General features: G+C 38.1%; 2 pseudogenes; both read right to left on the reverse strand.

The window, feature by feature from the left end:
• Positions 1 to 245: 245 nt before the first annotated feature.
• Positions 246 to 8,080, reverse strand: LOC129557415 (olfactory receptor 4C11-like; annotated as a pseudogene).
• A 3,979-nt stretch (positions 8,081 to 12,059) lies between these two features.
• Positions 12,060 to 13,507, reverse strand: LOC129557416 (olfactory receptor 4C15-like; annotated as a pseudogene).
• Between the last annotated feature and the right edge of the window lie 9,563 nt (positions 13,508 to 23,070).

Genomic DNA, 23,070 nt, shown 5'->3' on the forward strand with positions numbered 1-23,070 from the left:
TGAGGAATGGTCTTGTGCTCCCACAATTGTGATTGCACTTCATGTTCGGTCTCTCCATGAGACATTGGTAAAAATAATACAGATCTGTGCTCTATAGATTCTGCTTCTTCTTGCACAGGTCACAGTGGAAGAGAACTATGTTGTCCACACCAGGATGAGAACATTTTGCCTTTCCTATCAATCCAGTTTTATTTATACTGTGGCAGAATTAGCAATTGGCATCTTCTGCACTTTGCCATCTCGAGTCAGAGTTTGTTGCACCATAGACTTCTCATGGCCACTTTGACTTATGCATTCCTCAGCATGTAAATCAGGGGGTTGAGCAAAGGTGTCCCAATAGTGTAAAACACAGTCACCATCTTGTCTACTGGAAATGCATTTACAGGGCAAGTGTATGTGTATATACCCGGTACAAACAATAAGACAATAACGGTAATGTGAGAGGTGCAAGTAGATAGGGCTTTCTTTCTTCCTTCTGCCCTATGATTACTCAGAGAACGTAAGATGAAAACATAGGAGATTAGCAGCAGTATGAAACTCCCCATGCATATGGCCCCACTGGTAAACACTATGAGTAGGTTGATGACATAAGTATCAATGCAGGCAAGTTTCAACAATGGTTGTGTTTATCACAGAAATAGTGATCGATAACATTGGGGCCACAGAAGGGTAATTTCAAAGCCAAGAGAATCTGTGCTGAAGAATGGATACAGGCCCCCACCCAGGCCAGTTTCACCGGTGCGCCACAGACACGCTGGCTCATGACGGCAGTGTACCTCAGGGGCTTGCAAATGGCCACATAGCGATCAAAGGACATGAGGATGAGCACCAAGATCCCCATGCACCCAAAGAAGTGAACTGCAAAGATCTGGGTCATGCACTCATTGTAGGAGATGACTTTCTTCTCAGATACAGAATCTGCAATCAACCTAGGGGCAGTGGTTGTTGAAAAACAGGCATCAGCAAAGGATAAGTAGAAAAGGAAGAAGTACATCGGGTTTCCAAGTGTCTGGCTATTTCTTATGGTCATCACAATTAGGAAGTTTGCCAACAGAGTTGTAAGGTATAGAAGCAAGGAGATCACAAATACTACTTTGTCCTTTAGTAGATTCTGTGCAAACCCAAGCAGAATGAACTCATTCACACTGTTGTTCACCTCCGTGGTTATGGTGACTGTAAAACAGGCACAGCTGAGAAGCGGTTCATCTGCAAAGGAAGTGGGGGAAATGGTGACTTGGCAATAGAAATGTATCTGGACTTGAAATTATAACTTTTAGAGTTATATTTCCACCAAAACACATAACTCACCATTTCTCAAAGTTTTCATGCATTACAATAAATTATGAAATAATGCTTTTTTATGCTGGTTTTCATGCTTTATCCAGTTCTTTCTATAGGGAATAAGATTTGTGCAAGGGAACCCTCAATGACCGTGCTCTTTGTCAAAGTCTGAGAGTTAATGACTTTGTTGTATGATATTGATCAGATCACTTTCATGTCTTGATGCCTTTTATTCAAGTGACAATTAGAGGTTCCAATAGATATATGTGTATACAATATATCTGCTCATATAATGTGTATACATAACAATTAATGAATTTTATAAAATTCATTAATGAATAAAATTTTAAATTCTATATAATTTTATAATAATACTTTTGGGAGTTCTATCTTGAAAAAACACATTTGTTGATTTGGAAACCAGGGTGCGCCCCCATTATTTCTGATCTCTTCAAAATCATGTTTGGATTAAGCTTTAAGGAAAAATTGTTTTTCCAATTTTTAGGCTAGTTGCAATTATACTATTACTTTTATTGCCAATTAGGGCACATGAGATATTTCAGTAAATCATTGAAGCTAACATTTTGAGAAAGAATTACTATATGTTTGAAATAATCCATTACCCATGCTATTAAGAAATGTATCAAATTAATCTTCACCCCCTATGGATCCAATCTGAAGTGTCATTTCTTATATTTCTAAAACTGATATAATGCCCTGTCCTATATCTGATTCTCCTACTACTATTTTCCAGAGGTTTGTACTCTTCCAATTTTTATCTAAGACATAATTTTTAAATGCATTTCAGGATTTGAATATATAAATATCTCCCATTGTTCTATTTTATTATTTTATAAGCATACATATATATAAAATTTCAATCATCTTATAATATCTTTATACTTTCTGATTTTCATTTTTGACTACTAAAAGCCTTCACATTTTTAAAAAGAATATCCATACTGTAATTATTAATTTAGCAACTATAAATTAATGTATCAAAATCTCATAATATAAATTTTATCATTTATCTTGACTTAAGTTGTTTACAAATTTTCATCCTAATTAAAATTTTGAATAAACTCTTCTTATACAACTTTTGGTTATTTTAATAATTTCATCAAAATATGTCCCAGGGATTACTAACATAAATATGTATATTTCATAATTATTAAAAACTATTAAATAATCTTCCAATTTGGTTATTTCAATATACTCTAGAAAAAATAGAATGAATATATTTGCGTAATAAAATCTCCAAAGTTTATGGTAGATTACAGACTGTGAAAAGTACCCTTAAAAATTCATGATTAACCAATTTAACTCACTGGATGAAAATGTTAGTTTCTTAAATATTCTGTGAGTGTGTTCAGGATCATTTGTGTGTATTTATATAGTTAAATATTTCTTCTTATGCACGAATTGTATTTTTCCATTATTTCTATATTTATAACAAATTAGAATTTCTAATAAAAATCTAACATAGGGCACTCATATTTACCTGATTATCTGAACTAAAATTATATGTATATTGATTAGCAAGAGTGCATAATATTGTATATATATTTACTTATATTTTATCCATTTTGAATTATGTAAATCTTTTGTCAATAAAATTTTAATACCTTTAAGTTATGAGCTTTTTTCAATTTTATACACTAAAATCTATCAAATTTACTCTCCTTTCCATTTTATTCTGTTACTTTAATTTGAGAAATTTCACCTTTATTCTTTCTTATATTATTTCTGTGCTTTTTCACTTTAATGGCAAATGACCTTTTAATTTGCTTTAATATGAGTTTTGAGACATTTTTCCTCTTTCTGATTAATTGTCAGTCCTTCAATGCATCAATAACAGCACCAACTCAGTCATTAATCATGTACTAAGAAGCTACTCATATCTAGAGTCAGCTGATAGGGAATGGAAAGATGCCCTCTACCTCTTCACAACCAAGTTGGAGAAGTAACATTGATCTACCTAAGATCATTAATTACATAAAATTACACACAATTCTATGTGACAATACAAATGAATTTTAATGCCAAAAGTAGAAAGATCCCTGGAGAATAAATTGATTGGACTGTTCAAATATGAGAAAGAAATGGAGCTATGGCTTTCGATATGTTAAGCTGAGGTTTTCAACAAGAATCTCTGAAACCCAAGTATTCAGTAAGCTTATACTGTGTTTCCTTGAATAGAATAAATATTTTCATATCAATAAGTCAAACTGTCCACTTACCTCTAATAAATTTACACATCTAAATAAAACTTGAGGCTTCCTTGTAGTCTAGCTAAAATAATATTAGAAAGATTTAGAAATTTTATAGTAACTATAATCTCAAAATGGCTTCCCTGATTGCTTAGTTGATAATAATCCACCTGCAATGCAGGAGACCCTGGGTGAGAAGATCCACTGGAGAAGGGATAGGCTACCCACTCCAGTATTCCTGGGCTTCCCTTGTGGCTCAGCTGGTGAAGACTTTGCCCGAAAAGCGGGAGACCTTGGTTCGATCCCTGGGTTGGGAAGATTCCCTGGAGAAGGGAAAGGCTACCTACTCCAGTATTCTGGCCTGGAGAGTTCCATGGACTGTATAGTACATGGGGTCTCAAAGAGCTGAACACACCTCAGCAACTTTCACTCCCTCCAAATGACAGTTCCTATAATCTCTGATGAGTATTTGAAAGGAGAATAAGTTAATGATTATTCAATTTCAGTTCATTAGGTTTCCAATAGGACATGAAGACAAATCGCAGGGGGCCCTTTGCTGTGAGGAGAGAAGCAGTTTGGAGAGAATGATTAAATATCATTAGAAGAACAGCATGCATTGCTTTAGGAAAATATGTCTTCTCTCCATGAAGAATCAGAAAGCTGTAAAAGAAAATCTGTGGGCAGATAATAGACTACTGTGAAAGCCAGTTCATGTAATTTTATTTTGTTTCATTTTCAGTAAGGAAAGGAAATATTTGGGGACATAAAGACTTAATGTATGCATTAGGTCAGATCAATACCCTCTCAGAGCTTTATGACAGAATCCAGTCTATTTCCAAACATCCCTGGATCATCCCACCACTTCACCAGCTTGGTTGTGAAGAGGCTAAGGACACTTCTCCACTCTCTATCTGTTGACTCTGGACAATGAATAGGCTCTTAGTACATATCTGACTTGGTGTCTCTGATGCCATGAAGGTTTGGTGATTAATCAGATAGAGGAAAAGTATCTGAAAACTCATATTAAAATAAATCAATAGGTCACTCAACACTGACATGAAAAAGCACAGAAACACTCTAAGAAAGAATAAAGATGGTATCTCCCAAATTGAAGTAACTGAATGATACTAGTAGTACTAGCGGTAGAAGAAACTATTTTTGCTTCCTTCACCCTTAGATTTTTACTTTCACCTGTTGAAATTTTAACCAATTCAATTATATTTGGGGCCAAAAGTCTCTAATTTTTTTCTCCAGGTAAATAGACATGTGTCTATATCTTCTCTGCTCCTATATTACTATGTGGGTTCCCACACACATGTGATTAAATAAAGCAATACTGGATTACATATTATTTTTATTATCTAATCATTCAAATAAGCTTTCCCTTGTATTATTTCATCTGACTTCCATAATTTTTTGCAAGGCAACTGTGGCCATTTGTTTGTCCTTTTCTAGTTACAAAGTTTGACCTTTAATACAGAGTATTTTAACGAAGGCAATTAGGGTATAACTAGACAAGGATGTACCTAAGATAGCCTAGCACTCACCCACATTTCATATAAAATATCAAATCCAAACCATTACATAGATTGCATCTTAGAAAAGAAATTCTAAGCCATCAGAGAAGGATGTCAAATTGATGCCTTAAATTTCTATCCTGATTCCAAAATCAAGTTAATTAAACTGCATATTGAGGCTAATATCAAAGCAGAAAACTAAATGAACCTAAATGGATTATAGAGAACCGGAGGAAAGAAGCAGACTAATGAAGTTAGAGCAGGAGAGAGGAGAGTGAGTGAGCAGAAACCGGGGAAAGAAGAGTCAGGGATACGATACAGAAAGATAGGGTGGGAAGGTGAGCAAAAATATTAGAGAGGGCAGTTTGAGCCAAAATTTCATCACAGTTCAGCTTCTTTCTTCCTGGCTGACCACACAGTCACTTTCCTCTAAACCAAAAAGGGAGTCTGATTATGAGCAAAGGGTTCACAGGGGGCTTGAAAATTCAACTGTGTAGAAAGCACAGTTTTATTTTATATTCTGTCCTAGAAACATCAACAATGACCTACACTTTCAACAAGAAGATCCCTAAGACAGAAATTTCTACCAAGTTGGCCTCAATCCAGTTCATTGTACCCTCTATGAGCAGAGATGCATTTAAGAGGTAGTACAGCTATGTTCCAACTCCAAGGAAAGCCTAGGAACCCTGGATCTACATAACCCTTCATTGATGTGAACGCTCCCCAGGACCTCCATCATTCGTTAGAAGACACACTGACTAAAGATTCTAAGAACTAAGTCTTTAGGAGGCAATTAGAAGAAAATATTTCAGAGACAATGAAAAACCTTACCTCTTATGAGCAAACAGGTGACTTCCACTAAAATATGCTTTGCACATCTTCAACTTTAATTTACTTAGAAGTTAAATTATATGAAACCTGAATAAAACACACAAACTATATTTCATTAAGATTTATCTTGGGATCTATCGCAAGAGGTCATGGGATGTAAAGAGTTTATGGAGAAAGGGAACTCTGCATGTGGCGATAATTCACAAACTCCTCTTCAGAAGCACTAGTTTAGACAGAACAAGGTCTCTTATTGAAGCAGAGAGAAGTTTTGTGAAAAATGGGGCCAATTTCTTAATCTGGTTCTTGGAGACTTTGTGAAGGAAATTACCTCTGCATTCTGAATGAGAAATGGCTCTGAAGTCAGCTTTCTTCCCATAATATATCTTTTGGAAAATCATGAGTTTAAGTGCTTTCTTTTTACTCCATCGGATATTTAGAGTAATTCCCACAAAATTCTGCAAATGCCTAGCACAGGCCTTCAGCCTCAGGAGCTTCCAGGAAAGTATTTCTCCCAAACCAGTCCCAAAGGATATGCATTGAGCTACCTAGCTCAGACAGTCCAAGAGCAAAAGCAAACCTGGGGGCCAATTAGTTACATTTCAGTGTATGTGATTTGATGTGAGGAAATTGTCTTTCCTTTTCCATAAGGTTTCTTTAAGTCCATCTCTTCTAGAATCATGAGGACGTTTGAAACCCGTGAAAGACTCAGAGATGAAATATGCACTGCAAACTTGAGTCCTGGCCTTTCCATGTAGCTTTTAAGTGAATTTAAGAAAATTTCTCAGTCTCTTAAATTTCCTATGTTCCCTTTATAACAGGCAATTACTAATAATCAATACTTGGGGTGATGAAAATGGCTCAGTGGTAAAGAATCTGTCTGCCAATGCTGGAGATGTGAGTTCAATCTCTGCCTCCGGAGATCTTCTGGAGAAGGAAATGGAAACTCACTCCAGTATTCTTGCCCAGGAATCCCATGGACAGAGGAGCCTGGCAGAGTCAGAAAGGTCAAAAAGAGTCAGACTTAGGGACTGAACAGCAACAATAATCAATATTTATTTCATCTAACATTATTGATGTTCAAACTTTCCATTTCTAATCTTATTCATGTTTTTTAATCAATTTATAGAGGAAGACAGGAAAGAAATAAAAGAGAAAGAAACTTGAATACTTGTCTCATGTATTTTCTTTATCAAGATAGATGCTCTTCCTCTTAAAAGAAACAGAGTTAGATCTTTGCTTTTGAAGGGTTGTGAGGTATGAAAGGGTCTTCACCGGTAGCTCAGCTGGTAAAGAATCCTCCTGCAATGCAGGAGACCCTAGAGCAATTCCTGAGTTGGGAAGAACCCCTGGAGATGGGCTAGGCCAACCACTCATAAGTTTTCTTGGGCTTCCCTGGTGTCTCATACAGTCAAGAATCTGCCTGTAACGTGAGAGATCTGGGTTCGATCCCTGGGTTGGGAAGATCCCGTGGAGGAGGGGCATGGTAACTCACTCCAGTATTCTTGCCTAAAGAATCCTATAAACAGAGGAGCTTGGAGGGCTACAGTCCATGGTGTTGCAAAGTCGGACATGACTGAACGACTAAGCACAGCACAGCACAAGATATTAAAGACAGGATCAGTTCAGTTCAGTTCAGTCATTCAGTCGTGTCCGACTCTTTGCGACCCCATGAATCACAGCACGCCAGGCCTCCCTGTCCATCACCAACTCCCGGAGTTCACTCAAACTCATGTCCATAGAGTCGGTGATGCCATCCAGCCATCTCATTCTCTATCGTCCACGTCTCCTCCCACCACCAATCCCTCCTAGCATCAGACTCTTTTCCAGTGAGTCAACTCATCACATGAGGTGGCCCAAGTATTGGAGTTTCAGCATTAGCATCAGTCCTTCCAATGAACACCCAGGATAGATCTCCTTTAGAATGGACTGGTTGGATCTCCTTGCAGTCCAAGGGACTCTCAAGAGTCTTCTCCAGCACCACAGTTCAAAAGCATCAATTCTTTGGCGATCAGCTTTCTTCACAGTCCAACTCTCACATCCATACATGACCACGGGAAAAACCATATAGATTATATCAAGAAGTTACTTTCCTACCTGGGAGACCATATTACGACAATTACCTGTAAGGTCTGTCTGCCTGCTAGATATCTTCAATAAGTATGAAGTGAGAGGCCCAGGGTATGTATAGGTGACAGCAGACAGCAGCTGAGGTGAGAGAATGCCATGAATAGATTGCACCATGCTTTGCACTTTTGCTAAAGGGTCTCGTGGCAACCAGCAAGTCCAAACAGCTCAGATAAATGTTGTAGGGAAAAATCACATTCCAACACATGGTCTTTTCTTTTTTTTTTTTTAATTTGTTTTAATTAAAAAATGGACTGGAAGAATCCCGAGGAAGTTTTTTGATGTGTTCCTTAAAGTCTTTGGGTTTCCCTGGTGACTCAGATGGTAAAGAACCTGCCTGCAACACTGGACATCCAGGTTCCATCCCTGGGTCAGGAAGATCCCCTGGAGGAGGGAATGATTACGCACACCAGTATTCTTGCCTGGAGAATCCCAGGGACAGAGGAGTCTGACGGTCTACAATCCATGTGGTTGCAAAAAGTCAGACACGACTGAGTGACTAACACTTTCACTTTCACTTTAAAGTCTTTGACCCTTAGACTGCCCGTTAATTAAATGGGAATATGAACACCTACTTCTAAAAAGTTTCTCTAAATACCAAAATATATAGCATGAAAAGAAAAAAATCTCTGACTCAGAGAATATGCAAAAGAAATATATATATATATATATATATATATATTTTTTTTTTTTTTTTCCGTTAATCTACCCTAAACAAAACAATTCTGGGCCAAAGAAGTGAAATAAATCACCAAGTTCACACAGCTAGCTGGTAACACAACTGAGACTAAAATACAAATCTCTCAAGGATGAATCTAAATTGCTTTAATTTTAACACAATATGTATAGCAATGTCATAAGTTTTCTCGGCCTAAAAAATAATAAATAAATAGCTAATGATTGAGTCCATTCGTTGAACTGCCTGATCACAGAGTCCTAAATTAATTCACGACCTTTGAGAGAATGGTTAAGCTTTCCAGTTCTGGTGGGAAGTTTTTATAAGGGCAGTTTCAAAGGAGAGTACTGAATGAGCCAAAGGCAAGTTCAGTTCAGTTCAGTCACTCAGTCGTGTCTGACTCTTTGAGACCCCGTGGACTGCAGCACTCCAGGCCTCCCTGTCCATCACCAACTCCTGGAGTTCACCCAAACCGATGTCCATCGAGTCAGTGATGCCATCCAGCCATTTCATCCTCTGTCGTCCCCTTCTCCTCCTGCCCTCAATCTTTCTCAGCAGCAGGGTCTTTCCAAATGAGTCAGGGTCTTGTCAAAATGCAAGAAGTTGAGTCAGCGATCTCTGAAAGTTCCCTCCAATCTCTGAGTGTTCTGACCGTGAGTGAATTGAATTCTATTGTAGACTGAGTGATCAGACTACCCAACTGAAATCCTCGTCTGTTACATCAAGGCCAGGGCTTACTGAATTCGGTTGACTATGGCCATTTTATTGTGGGAGTTCATGATAACTGAGTTTTGTACTACACTAAATACATTTTTGTTCTTCTCTGTCCCACGCGTACTCTTAACACAAATCAGGGTCTTAATTTAAACTCTGTTCATTTAAATTCATATTTCATTAAGGTAAACTTTCCAGTGAATAATTTGGAAACTCTGGACAGATTAAACTCATTAATATAATTCAAATTTAAGGCTCTAAGTGATTTTATTTGGATCAGAAATGCTTAAAGAATAAAAGTCAGATTTAATTGAGTGAGAAATGGAAAAAGGAATGAAGAATAAAGAATGAGAAAAAGAATAGAGAGCAATGCTTTTATTATTTTTTTCCTTTACTTAGTCTTTAATTACAGAAAAATTACAATACTGTGTTGGTTTCTGCTGTCCAAGAATGCAATTCAGTCATTATTATACATATATCACCTTCGTCTTGAGCCTCCCTCTCCTCCCTCCCTCATTCCACCCTTCAAAGTCATCACAGATTGCCAGATTGGGCTCCCCGTGTTTTATAGTAACTTCTCACCAGCTAGCTATCTTACACACGTTATTGTATGTATGTCAATGTTATTTATGTATTCATCCCACTCTCTGCTTCCCCAATTGTGTCCACCAGTTCATTCTTTGTATCTGCATCTCCTTTCCTTTCCTGCAAGAGGTTCAATACAATTTTCCAAATTCTGTATATATGAGTTAATATACAATATTTTTTTTCTCTTTCTGACTTACTTCACTCTCTATAACAGGCTCTAGCTTTATCCACTTCACTAGAACTGACTCAAATTCATTCTTTTATATAACTAATAATATTCCATTGTATATTTGTACCATGACTTCTTTATTCTTTCATCTGTCAATGGATATATAGATTGCTTCCATATCCTAACTATTGCGAATAGTGCTGCTATGAACATTGGGGTACATGTGTCTTTTTCAATTATGGTTTTCCCATAATATATGCCCAGTAGTGGGATCGCTGGGCTATATGGTATCTTTATTCCTAGTCTTTTAAGGAATACTATTTTTCATAGTGACTGTATAAATTTATTATTTGAATGTATATATACTATATCTGGGGCTTCCCCGTTGGCCCAGTGGTAAAGAATTCACCTGCAATGCTGGAGCCTCAGGAGACATGGGTTCGATCCCTGGGTGGGAAAGATCCCCTGGAGGAGGGCATGGCAACCCACTCCCATACTCTTGACTGGAGAATCTCATGGACAGAGGAGCCTGGTGGGTACAGTCCATGGGGTCGCACAGAGTCCGACAAAACTGAGTGACTGAGCAGCAGGCAGATACTATATCTAGACTTAGATGTGAGAATTAACTAGAAGGTAGAATTTATTTTAAATATTCTCTTTGTATTGTATCAAAGCATGAATTACAGTTATCAGCAATTAAAAGTGAAAATTTAAAGTGAAGCTGTTCAGTAGTGTCCAATTCTTTGCGACCCCATGGACTGTAGCCTACTAGGCTCGTCCATCCATGGAATTTCCCAGGTAAAAGCACTGGAGTGGGTTGCCATTTCCTTCTCCAGGGGATCTTCCCAATCCAGGGATCGAACCTGGGTCTTCCGCACTTTACTGTCTAAGCCACCAGGGAAGCCCTATCATTAATACCTAAGGGCTGATATCAGCAATAATTAATCACATTCCTTTGCCAAAACTCACGTTAGTGTGTTAATGTTATAGATTGGTTTAAATTTGAATATGGAAATATATCTCTTTTATTCAACAGAGCTTCTACATTAGGCTTTTCTAGATGCTGTTCATCAATGAACAAAATTAAAAAAAAAAAAAACTTTGCTGCATCACAGCTTATAGTCTATGATAAAAAGCCGACAAAATAACAATAATATTGATTACATAAAAAAATAATAAGTAATTTATATGATATATAAGAAATTTATGAGTTCTCTAAGAGTAAAAGAGTAGATAGGGAAGGGAACCTTGAAATCCAGGATGGAATTTGCTATTTATAAACCTGTGCTACAGGAACCCCTACAGTGGAAGTTTTGTGATTGTTCTGGTCTCTTCTATTCCTGTGTCCTGATTTTCATCAGTCACTAACATCAGCATCCTAAATATAAGCTTCTTTTCAACTCGGATAGCTTAAGTAAGCTCCTGTTTATAATCTGTAAGATATTCTCTTTCTTCCCTCCACAAGAATTTTATAAACCATCAAATGAGTAGCAAGTGAACTGGTCAGTAATGGCTCTCTTAAAAAAAAAAAATAGATTCCAATATGCATAAAATTGAATTATTTTTAAATTTACATATGAGGAAACAGAGTTGCCATATTAGAGTTCATAAGTGATCTGAGAGAAAGCATTATTTCCCAGCCCCCATGTTAATGGTCTTTTATTGGATGACCTGTCTCCCACATTCTTGGCATATTGTTTACCAGCTGAGCCACCAGAGAAGCCCGAGAATACTCGAGTGGGTAGCCTATCCCTTTTCCAGTGGGTCTTCCTGACTCATGAATTGAACCTGGTTCTCCAGTCTTGCAGGTGGATTCTTTACCAGCTAAGCTACCAGGGAAGCATTGGATGACTTACTACCTATCAAATAAGTTTGACACAAAGTTTTTCCCTAAAAGAGTTTGACAAACTTTACACTTTTACTTTAAAATTTTCTTAAAGTTTAATATTTTATTTTTCATTAGAAACCACCATTATTCTGGCCCACACTTTCCTCATGGAACTTTTCACTTCCTTATTTCTGAACATGTAAATCAAAGGATTGAGCAATGTAATTAGGATGGTGTAAAATATGGCTACCATTTTGTCAAAGAAGAGAGCAGATGGAGGTTGTGAATACACAAATATGCATGGGATGAAGAATAAAACCACAACAGCAATGTGAGATCCGCAGTTGGAGAGGGCTTTCTACTGCCCTTCAGAGCTATGGGTTCTCAGAGACAGCAGGATGACCGCATAGGAAACAAGCAACAAGGAAAAGATTCAGTTCAGTTCAGTTCAGTCGCTCAGTCGTGTCCGACTTTTTGGGACCCCTTTAATCACAGCACGCCAGGCCTCCCTGTCCATCACCAACTCCTGGAGTTCACTCAAACTCATGTCCATCAAGTCGGTGATGCCATCCAGCCATCTCATTCTCTGTCGTCCCCATCTCCTCCCACCCCCAATCCCTCCCAGCACAGAGTCTTTTCCAGTGAGTCAACTCTTCGCATGAGGTGGCCAAAGTATTGGAGTTTCAGCTTTAGCATCAGTCCTTCCAAAGAACACCCAGGATTGAGCTCCTTTAGAATGGACTGGTTGGATCTCCTTGCAGTCCAAGGGACTCTCAAGAGTCTTCTCCAGCACCACAGTTCAAAAGCATCAATTCTTCGGCGATCAGCTTTCTTCACAGTCCAACTCTTACAGGATGCAGATAAACCCACTGTTGGTGACTACCAAAAGCCCAAAGATGTGTGTGTCAGTGCAGGCAAGCTCCAGCAGTGGGTATAAGTCACACATGAAGTGATCGATGACATTGGGGCCACAGAAGGGCAGCTGGAAAGTGAAGAGAATCTGTATCATGGAATGCAGGAAGCCCCTTGTCCAGGCTACTGCCATCAGAAGGACAGAGTCTGCGGTTCATCATAGAAGAATAGTGCAAGGGCTTGCAGATGGCCACATAGCAGTCACAGTCCACGGTACTGAGGACAATCACCTCCATTCAAGCAAAGAAGTGTTCAGCAAAGAGCTGGGTCATGCAGACTTCAAAGGAAATGGTTTTCCTCCAAAGGAGCGTCCACAATCATCCTTGGGGCAATGACAGAGGAGAAGCACGCATCCACGAAGGACAGAAAAGCCAGGAAGAAGTACATGGGGGAGCCCCGGAGTGCTGGGCTGCTACTGATGGTCACCACAGTTAGCAAGTTGCCCCCAACAGTTGCAATGTAAATGAACAAGAATACAACAAATATTGTTTTCTGCACATTTGGACTCTGTGAGAGCCCCAAGAGTACAAACTCAGTTACAAAGCTGTGGTTTTGCATGATTTCCAAGGAAAAGATGAAAGCCACCACAGTGAACATACAGCATCTACAATGAGGAGAAAGAAAAATTTGTCTCAGACCAGTTTGTACTACTATCATGATCTTTGACAAGTTGGTGCATACATATGAAAAATTATCTTACGTGCTAATGATCTTCATGTCAGTGAGAACACAAAATTAGAAATTTGTTGAATGTGGTGTGGAATGTCAGGAAGAATTGTGGTACATACAAATTATTAAATACTTTAAGATGTCAGAGCTGCGATATAGGGGAAGGGAAAGGATCCAGTTGTGGCGGAGATTAGAAACCTTTTTTATCTCAATTGCCAACTCTGATCCCATAGTAGTATTTTCCTGGCATCAATTGTTAGAAAGATTCTGAAGCCACATCAAAGTTCTGAGGAAAGGAGGAGGGCAGTTTATTAGAAATGCCTGCCACATCCCTGATCAGGTAACTTCCTTATCTACAGATAGAAGAAGAAATGCGACAAAGCCTAAAGAGGTGCTTGAAAGTCATGACTAATCCCTGAATTTTGTCTTTAAAAATCTGAACTCAATTGAGCCTTTAAGATTAATTCAATCATTCTTTATATAAAAAAAAAAATTCTCATTGGGAAAGCACCTTGCTGCAAACTAAACGTTCATAACAAGTATGTGTGTGCTGAGTTAGTATTTTCCTAATTCATCATTTAAAGAACAAGAATGGAAGTTTATAAATAGAATAGTATCTACCAATGAGTATGTTATAATGACTAAGTTAAATCATACAAGGAAGCAACTCTTCAGGGTCTAGTGGGTAGAAAACAGCTTATGTTAGATCTTCTTACCCTATCTTACTGGTAGGAAATTCATTCTTAAGGAGATAAAAATACAACAAATAGCAGATGCTGGGTCTGGAATTTTAACCTCAAATCTGACTTTAACACTCAAGTCCATCCCACTGTCTCTACAGGGAAAGAAGCAAAAATTTTCTAGCAAGAACTTGAAGGCAGGGGCCTTTCTAAAGTCTCCATTCATTGTAGAGGTTAAAACTTTCTGATTCCTCTGTTCATGTTTGAGTGATGACTCTTGGTTAAGGATGCAGGGCAAATGAGGTATTAATAGAATCGGAAGGTAATGGCCCAGTTACTTACAGATACAGATAAGCAACAACTGCATAGGTAAGGGATAGAAACAGGATGCTCAATATAGCAGAGTCTGAATGCTTTATTTTTTACTAATGATTTATATAATGTGGCCCAATCTGATCAAGATCCAAGGATATCTGTTTCAAATTTATATGACTTTATTGTATCCCCCTTGAGTAGGAAATGGCAACATGCTACAGTATTCTTGCCTGGAAAATTCCATGGACAGAGGAGCCTAGTAGGCTACAGTCCCTGGGGTTGCAAAGGGCTGGACACCACTGACCAACTATGCACTCATGCACATTGTAATATAGGGATGATCATGTCTAACCTTCCTATTCATTTCACAGGATTATAATGAGGGTCAAATTGGAAAATGTGAAAATGTTGCTTATGGTAAAATGCCCTTACCAATTTTAGTTTCTATTCTCTCATTTAAAAAGCCAGACAACTTACCCAGAAAAAGATTTCATGAACTATTCAGATTAACATTTTGACTTCATTTTCCATAGCAACATACAGCTGTGAAGGATTGTGTCCTCACCTGTACATATAACAGAAATTTATCAGTCAAATGGCATGTGAGTGTGTGTGTGTGTTTGTTAAATGGGAGGATAAGGCAAAAATTAAACTTACCATTAAAAATAAAAATAAGATGACTTTTGTGACTGTCACTTACAGCTAACAAAAGCAATTTATAATATTAGAAAGACTAGCATATACACAGATTTATGTTAACTAACATTTGTCTTTTGACTTACTTTGAAATGTATTTCCGTTGTGTTTCCAGTGTAATAGAGACTCTGAAAGTGTCTACACTATGAACTTCATACCCAGTTACAAGTCATCACCAAGAATAGAAAAATATAAAGCAAACCATGTAAGATCATCAGATCAGTCAATAACAATTTATTAGAATTTGTATCCTGCCTTTGTGTGAAAACTGTACACATTTAATTATGTTGGGGCTTGTCTTGAATTGGTTCATAGTTCTTTTTGGATCTACTATATCCTTCTACTTTTCTTTCTATTCACTCTATCAATTTTTGAGAGTTTTACATTGAAACTCCAATTCATCTACTTAAAAAAATTGTAATATATAGTAAAACTATATGCAACTTTATACTGTATTTTCCAAGTTGCCTGTAAGTGTTATCATACTTTCATAATTTAAAAAAGGAAAAGAAAAACATTTAAAAAATAATTAAAGTAAAAAAAATCTAGGATTATGGCCTTTAAAAAAAGAGAAAAAAAAGTATAGTCAACATGTGATTTAGCAGTTATCAGCTTATCCTTGGATGAAGGCAAGAGACACAATGAAATGAAATGAGGAAGAATATCAACTCCAGATTCATACTGAACCAGGTTCAAATCTAGGCTCCTCTACTTAGTTGTATTATGTGATGGGGAAAAGCAACTTAAAAATCTAAGGCTTGGATGCCACCTCTGCAAATGAATATAGTTAAAATGGCTATTGATAAGGTTCTTGTGAGGATCCGATAAGGCAGTACTGATAAAGACTTTTACACAGTTACAGACACAGAAGAGAATCTCAGTGAGTGGTGAGAGCATGTCCTCAGAGCAGCTGGCAAAAGTAGGAATGACAGTTTTTACTTCTGATTCCCGCTTTACCAGGATCAAGGATGGGAAGGATTTTTACCCATCCTTTTTTTTACTCACAAATATAAAATATTTTATTGGTTATAGTGCATATATGTTTAAATGCTTAAACTTTTAATGAAGAAAGAAGATTTATTCATTTATCCATTCATTCATCCTTCCAATAAATTTACAGAGTACTTACTATGCGTTATGCACTATTTCAGATATTTGAGTACACTTTTAAATATTCATAATACTCTCTGAACAAATTATTGTGACTTTCAGGTAGAATCATTGTACAAAAAAAATAAAATAAAATCATGTAAAGGGTGAGGGGGAAGAACAAGGCTCTATATTAATATAATGATTAAATAATTCTTAGGCTCTTAATCTCCCTTATCTGGGATGTTTTAAGATAAATATAATTTTAAAATTAAAGTGCTCACTAAATATAAACAATTCACCACCATCTTTTTTCAGATAGGAGGAATTTCCACACATAGAAATAAAACATTGACAATGGAGAGCACAGTGTTCTCATGCTTTATGATCACAAGATGTATGATTTGATGTCATTTAAAAGGCAATTGTCCTAAATGCAATGGGTTGGCCTGGACTGAATCCTAGAACAGAAAAAAAAAAAAAAAAACAGTAGTGGGAAAATTAGTGAAGTATGAAAAAATATGGTAATTATTAATGTTCATTTCACCATTTTGACAAATATACTTAATAATTATTATGAAAACAAATAGCAAATATTTTCAGAATCATAAATGTTTTTGTGTTCATTATACTGGTAACCCCAACACTGAAATTTATTCTAAAAGTGAAATAAGATGCTGTAAGTTTTATAATGGAAGATGATGCCATGTCATTTATAATAGTGAAAATTCAGAAATATCTGAAATGCTCAATAATAAGATGTTTATGTAAATCAGACCACTACAACTTAATAACATAATATTCTATAACTAAAATACTAGTCAATAATATAGATGATGAAGCATTTTACAATATGTTAAATGAGAAAAACAAAAATAAAAATTGTAATAACTGCCGATCTGTATAGACATTTCAATACAATTTTTAAAGCAAGAAGGGAACATTTGAAAATGGTAGAGAATTTATTCTCAATACACATATATTGAGTATATACTTCTTGATATAATAAGTATATAAGCATAAACACTTCTTGATATAAGAAGTTTTGACATTAAAATTCAAGGTTAAAACCACTAATACCATCTTCTCCATTGCCAAAACAGTTCAGAAAAAGATGGCGTTTGAGGATAATTTTACTATCTGTTCAGTATAGCTAATTTTCATAGGTGGAATGAACATACTAAACACTTTTAACTACTCTAAAACATCCGCAAACAGCTGAGTCATGGGGCCAACCTTCCCCATCCTCTGTACTCACTGATATCAACTTTCATTTCATACAATTCTTTAGGAAACAGTTTATTCTTTTTACATTTCTCTTGGAAGAATTCATGACCTTTCTTGATACCCATACCCTTTAGATTTTGCAACTGCACCAGAGACTGCACAGGGCCCTCAAACCATGAACTAGTGACTCTGGGCCATGCTTGGGGTACATGCTCATGCGTAGTTGCTCAGTTGTGTCCAACTCTTTGTGGCCCCATGGGCTGTAATCCATCAGGCTCGCCTATCCGTGGGATTCTCCAGGCAAGAATACTGTAGTGGGTTGCCATTTCCTCTCCCAGGGAATCTTCCTGACCCAGGGATCAAACAAGCATCTTCATTGCCCTGCATTTCAGGTGGATCCTCTACCTCTGATCCATCCAGGAATGGTGCCTCCCCACTATTTCTACTTCCTTCTGTTACTTTCCATTCATTTTGGCAATAATACTATTCCAATATCATTCTGAAAACAATATGAATTCCTGTTTCAACTTTGAAATATATGCAATATTCAAAACTATATGAGATACTAATAGTAAGCTGGTCATTATAAATTGTATTTTAAAGGAAATCAATCCTGCATATTCATTGGAAGGACTGATTCCAAAAATGAAGCTCCAACACTTTGGCTGCCTGATGTGAAGAATGGACTCATTGGAAAAGACCCTGATCCTGGGAAAGATAGAAGGTAAAAGGAAGAGGGGAAGGCAGAGGATAAGATGGTTAGATGGCATCACTGACTCAATGGACATGAATCTGAGCAAACTCTGGGAGACAGTGAAGGATAGGGGAGCCTGGAGTGCTGTAGTCTACGGTGTCACAAACAGTCAGACACAGCTTAGCAACTGAATGACATCAACTGTATTTCAAGCTTAAATTAAGATACTACCCCATTCTAATTAACCTCCCTGTTATGGTCATCAAAATCACTGTCTTTTTGGTCCAGGATTATTATTCATTTCAACTAGGAAAGATTTATTCTTTCCCTATCTTGCTAAGGATATTCCTTTCCTTGAAAATCTGAGAAATGTGTTCTTTGTAGATGTCAAATCCTTTTCTCTCCTCTCAATATTGCTCTGCTGATTTTCCTAAATGTATCAACTATTTCTGGAATTTCAAATAACCTTTCAATGTTATGTGTGTCTTTCCTAATGGACAACTGAGCCTTATTTCCTCTGTTGTCTTAGTAATTTAGTTCATTTTAGGAAAGAGACAAAGCCACAATAACTAGCACTAGTGCAGCTCAGAACTTCATCCGTTTAAATGCTTGAGCAATTCTAGGAGAAATACAGTGCTATTTGACATCACGTGCACTTAGAAAAATTAATGAACACATTTAAAATCAGAATACTCTGGGAGCACGGGAAGATGGCGGAGGAATAGGACTGAGCAACCACTTTCTCCCCCACAAAATCAGCAAAAGAACATTTGAACGCTGAGTAAATCCCACAAAACAACTTCTGAATACCAGCAAAGGACATCAGGCACCCAGAAAAGCAGCCCATAGTCTTCGAAAGGAGGTAGGAAATAGTATAAAAGATAAAAAGAGAGACAAAAGAGGGAGGGACGGAGCTCCATCCTGGGAAGGGAGGCTTTAAAAAAAAAGAAGTTTCCAAACACCTTTAAACACGCGTTAGTCTGTGGACAGCCTTGGAACCTCAAAGGGCCACATAACTGGGAGAAAAAAAGACATAAATAATTAAAACCCACAGACTAAGTGCCCAAAGGAAACTCTCAGGGGAGAAGCAGCGCAGACGCCCGCACCCCCCACTAGCAGGTGGGGACTGGGTACGGAGGCACGGCAGCAGCGCTTAGAGGGAGGACTGGGCCTGAATGCCCCAAGGCCAACCTGAGGGTGCTAACGAGAGGCAGCTAAGCAGATTGTGCAGCGAAAAGCCCCAACCTAGAGAAGGCAATGGCAAGCCACTCCAGTACTCTTGCCTAGAAAATCCCATGGATGGAGAAGCCTGGTAGGCTTCAGTCCATGGGATCGCTATGAGTCATGACTGAGCGACTTCACTTTCACTTTTCACTTTCACACATTGGAGAAGGAAATGGCAACCCACTCCAGTGTTCTTGCCTGGAGAATCCCAGAGACAGGGGTAGTCGGACATGACTGAAGTGACTTAGCAGCAGCAAGACTCCGCCAGTCCCGCTCACAGAACAAAGGACTGAGGAGAGCGAGCCAGCTGCGGGTGCCTCATTCCTCAGCCCCCGCCAGGACAGGCAAAAAGGGCGGCCAGCACCAGAAGGGGCAGCCGCAGCCCCAGAGAGCCTTCCCATACCAAGCTGCAGACAGGCTTCCTTGCTACCAAGACTTCTCGGGTTCAGCCTGGTCGATATCTGCCTGAGAAAGTGCGCTGGTTGTACACCCAGAAAACCGAGCGGCAGGGACCAGGGAGGCAATTAGCAGTGACCGCGCTAGCCAAATGCCTGGTCACCTGAGCTGCTCGGACCAGGGAAGGCACAAAACGCAGGCCCAGCCAAGTCTGTGCCTTTGTGGAGTACCCAAGGACCTGAAGCTGAGCCGCTCAGACCTGGGAAGAACATGCTGTCCAGCTCCTGGCAGAGCAACCCAGAGCCTGAGCAGCATAAACAGGGAAAGCACACAAGCCGCGAGCGGGAGCATTCCCAGAGTAGTCGAGACATTGCGAGCACTCGCCACAGATGCCAGTGATATTTGCTAGCAGCGTTCCTCCCTCCCCACAGCACCACTGAACAGGTGAGCTGAGGGGAAAAAAAAGTGTCCACCACCACCCCCAGGTGTCAGGATGGGAATTAGACACTGAAGAGACCAGCAAACAGAAGAGCTTTTACAACAGAAGGAACTGCCTTGGAAGTAACAGAGGGAGATGTCTTGAGCCTACTGCAAGAATAAGACTGAAAACCAGAGGCAGAGGCTTAAGGCCAAATCCTGAGGACACCAGAGATCTCCTGTTCCAAGGAACATGAATTGATAGATGCTAATCAAATGCCTCCATACATACACTGAAACCAGGCACCACCCAAGGGTCAACAAGTTTCAGTGAAAGACATACCACACAAACTCTCCAGCAACACAGGAGAATAGACCTGAGCTTCAACATACAGGCTTCCCAAAGCCACCCCAAACCATTGACATCTCAAACTCATTACTGGACACTTCATTGCACTCCAGAGAGAAGAAATCCACCCACCAGAACACCGACACAAGCATCCCAAACCAGGGAATCTTGACAAGCCACCCACCCAACCCCACACACAACGAGGTAACTACATAATAAAGAGAACGCCACAAACTGCCAGAGGACGGAAAGGCCACTCCAAGCACAGCCATATAAGCAAGATGAAGAGGCAGAGTAATGCCCAGCAAGTAAAGGAACAGGATAAATGCCCACCAATACAAACAAAAGAGGAAAACATAGGGAACCTACCTGATAAAGAATTTCTAATTTTAATTGTAAAAATGATTCAAAATCTGGAAAGCAAAATGGAGTTACAGATAAATAAAGTGGAGAAAAGGATTGAGAAGATGCAAGAAATGTTTAATAAGGAATTAGAGGAAATAAAAAAGAGTCAATATACAATGAATAATGCAATAGATGATATCAGAAACACTCTCGAGGGAACAAAGAGTAGAATAACAAGGCAGAAGACAGGATAAGCGAGCTAGAAGATAGAATTGTAGAAATAAATGAAACAGAGACAAAAAAAAACGAATTAAAAGAAATGAGGACAATATTAGAGACCTCTGGGACAATGTTAAACGCCCCAATATTCAAATCATAAGAGTCCCAGAAGAAGAAGACAAAAAAGAAGACCATGAGAGAATACTTGAGGAGATAATAGTTGAAAATTTCCCTAAAATGGGGAAGGAAATAATCCCCCAGTCCAAGAAACCCAGAGAGTCCCTAACAGGATAAACCCAAGGCGAAATACTCCAAGACACATATTAATCAAATTAGCAAAGATCAAACACAAAGAACAAATATTAAAAGCAGCAAGGGAAAAACAACAAATAACACACAAGGGGATCCCCATAAGGATAACAGCTGATCTTTCAACAGAAACTCTTCAGGCCTGAAGAGAATGGCAAGACATACTTAAAGTGATGAAAGAAAGTAACCTACAGCCCAGATTACTGTACCCAGTAAGGATCTAATTCAAATATGAAGGAGAAACCAAAAGCTTTACAGACAAGCAAAAGCTGAGAGAATTCAGCATCACCAAACCAGCTCTCCAACAAATATTAAAGGATCTTCTCTAGACAGGAAACACAGAAAGGGTATATAAACTCGAACCCAAAACAATAAAGAAAATGGCAACGGGATCATACTTATCAATAATCACCTTAAACGTAAATGGGTTGAATGCCCCAACCAAAAGACAAAGGCTGGCTGAATGGATACAAAAACAAGAACCCCATATATGTTGTCTACAAGAGACCCACCTCAAAACGAGGGACACATACAGACTGAAAGTGAAGGGCTGGTAAAAGACATTCCACCCAAATAGAGACCAAAAGAAAGCAGGTGTAGCAATACTCATATCAGATAAAATAGATTTTTTAAAAAAGGCTGTGAAAAGAGACAAAGAAGGAAACTACATAATGATCAAAGGATCAATCCAAGAAGAAGATGTAACAATTATAAATATGCACCCAACATAGGAGCACCACAATATGTAAGACAAGTACTAACAAGTATGAAAGGGGAAATTAACAATAACAAAATAATAGTGGGAGACTTTAATACCCCACTCACATTTATGGATAGATCAGTTAAACAGAAAATTAACAATGAAACACAAACTTTAAATGATACAATAGACCAGTTAGACCTAATAGATCTCTATAGGACGTTTCACTCCAAAACAAAGAATTCCACCTTTTTGTCAAGTGCACACGGAACTTTCTCAAGGATAGAAAATATCCTGGGCCATAAATTTAGCTTTGGTAAATTCAAAAAAATTGAAATCATTCCAAGCAATTTCTCTGACCACAATGCAGTAAGATTAGATCTCAATTACAGGAGAAAAACTATTAAAAATCCCAACATACGGAGGCTGAAAAACACACTGCTGAATAATGAGCAAATTGTAGAAGAAATCAAAAGAGAAATCAAAATATGTATAGAAATGAATGAAAATGAAAACACAACAACCCAAAGACTCTGGGACACTGTAAAAGCAGAGTTAAGGGGAAAGTTCATAGCAATACAGGCACACCTCAAGAAACAAGAAAAAAGTCAACTAAATAATCTACATCTAAAGAAACTAGAAATGGAAGAAATGAAGAATCCCAGGGTTAGTAGAAGGAAAGAAATTGTAAAAATTAGGGCAGAGATAAATGCAAAAGAAACAGAAGAGACCATAGCAAAAATCAACAAAGCCAAAAGCTGGTTCTTTGAGAAAGTAGATAAAATTGACAAACCACTAGCCAGTCTCATCCAGAAACAAAGTGAGAAGAACCAAATCAATAAAATTAGAAATGAAAATGGAGAGATCACAACCGACAACATAGAAATACAA

This window comes from Moschus berezovskii, chromosome 7, assembly GCF_049115385.1.
Source record: "Moschus berezovskii isolate FMDL1 chromosome 7, NW_MosBer_1.0, whole genome shotgun sequence".
NCBI classification, from domain to species: Eukaryota; Metazoa; Chordata; class Mammalia; order Artiodactyla; family Moschidae; genus Moschus; species Moschus berezovskii.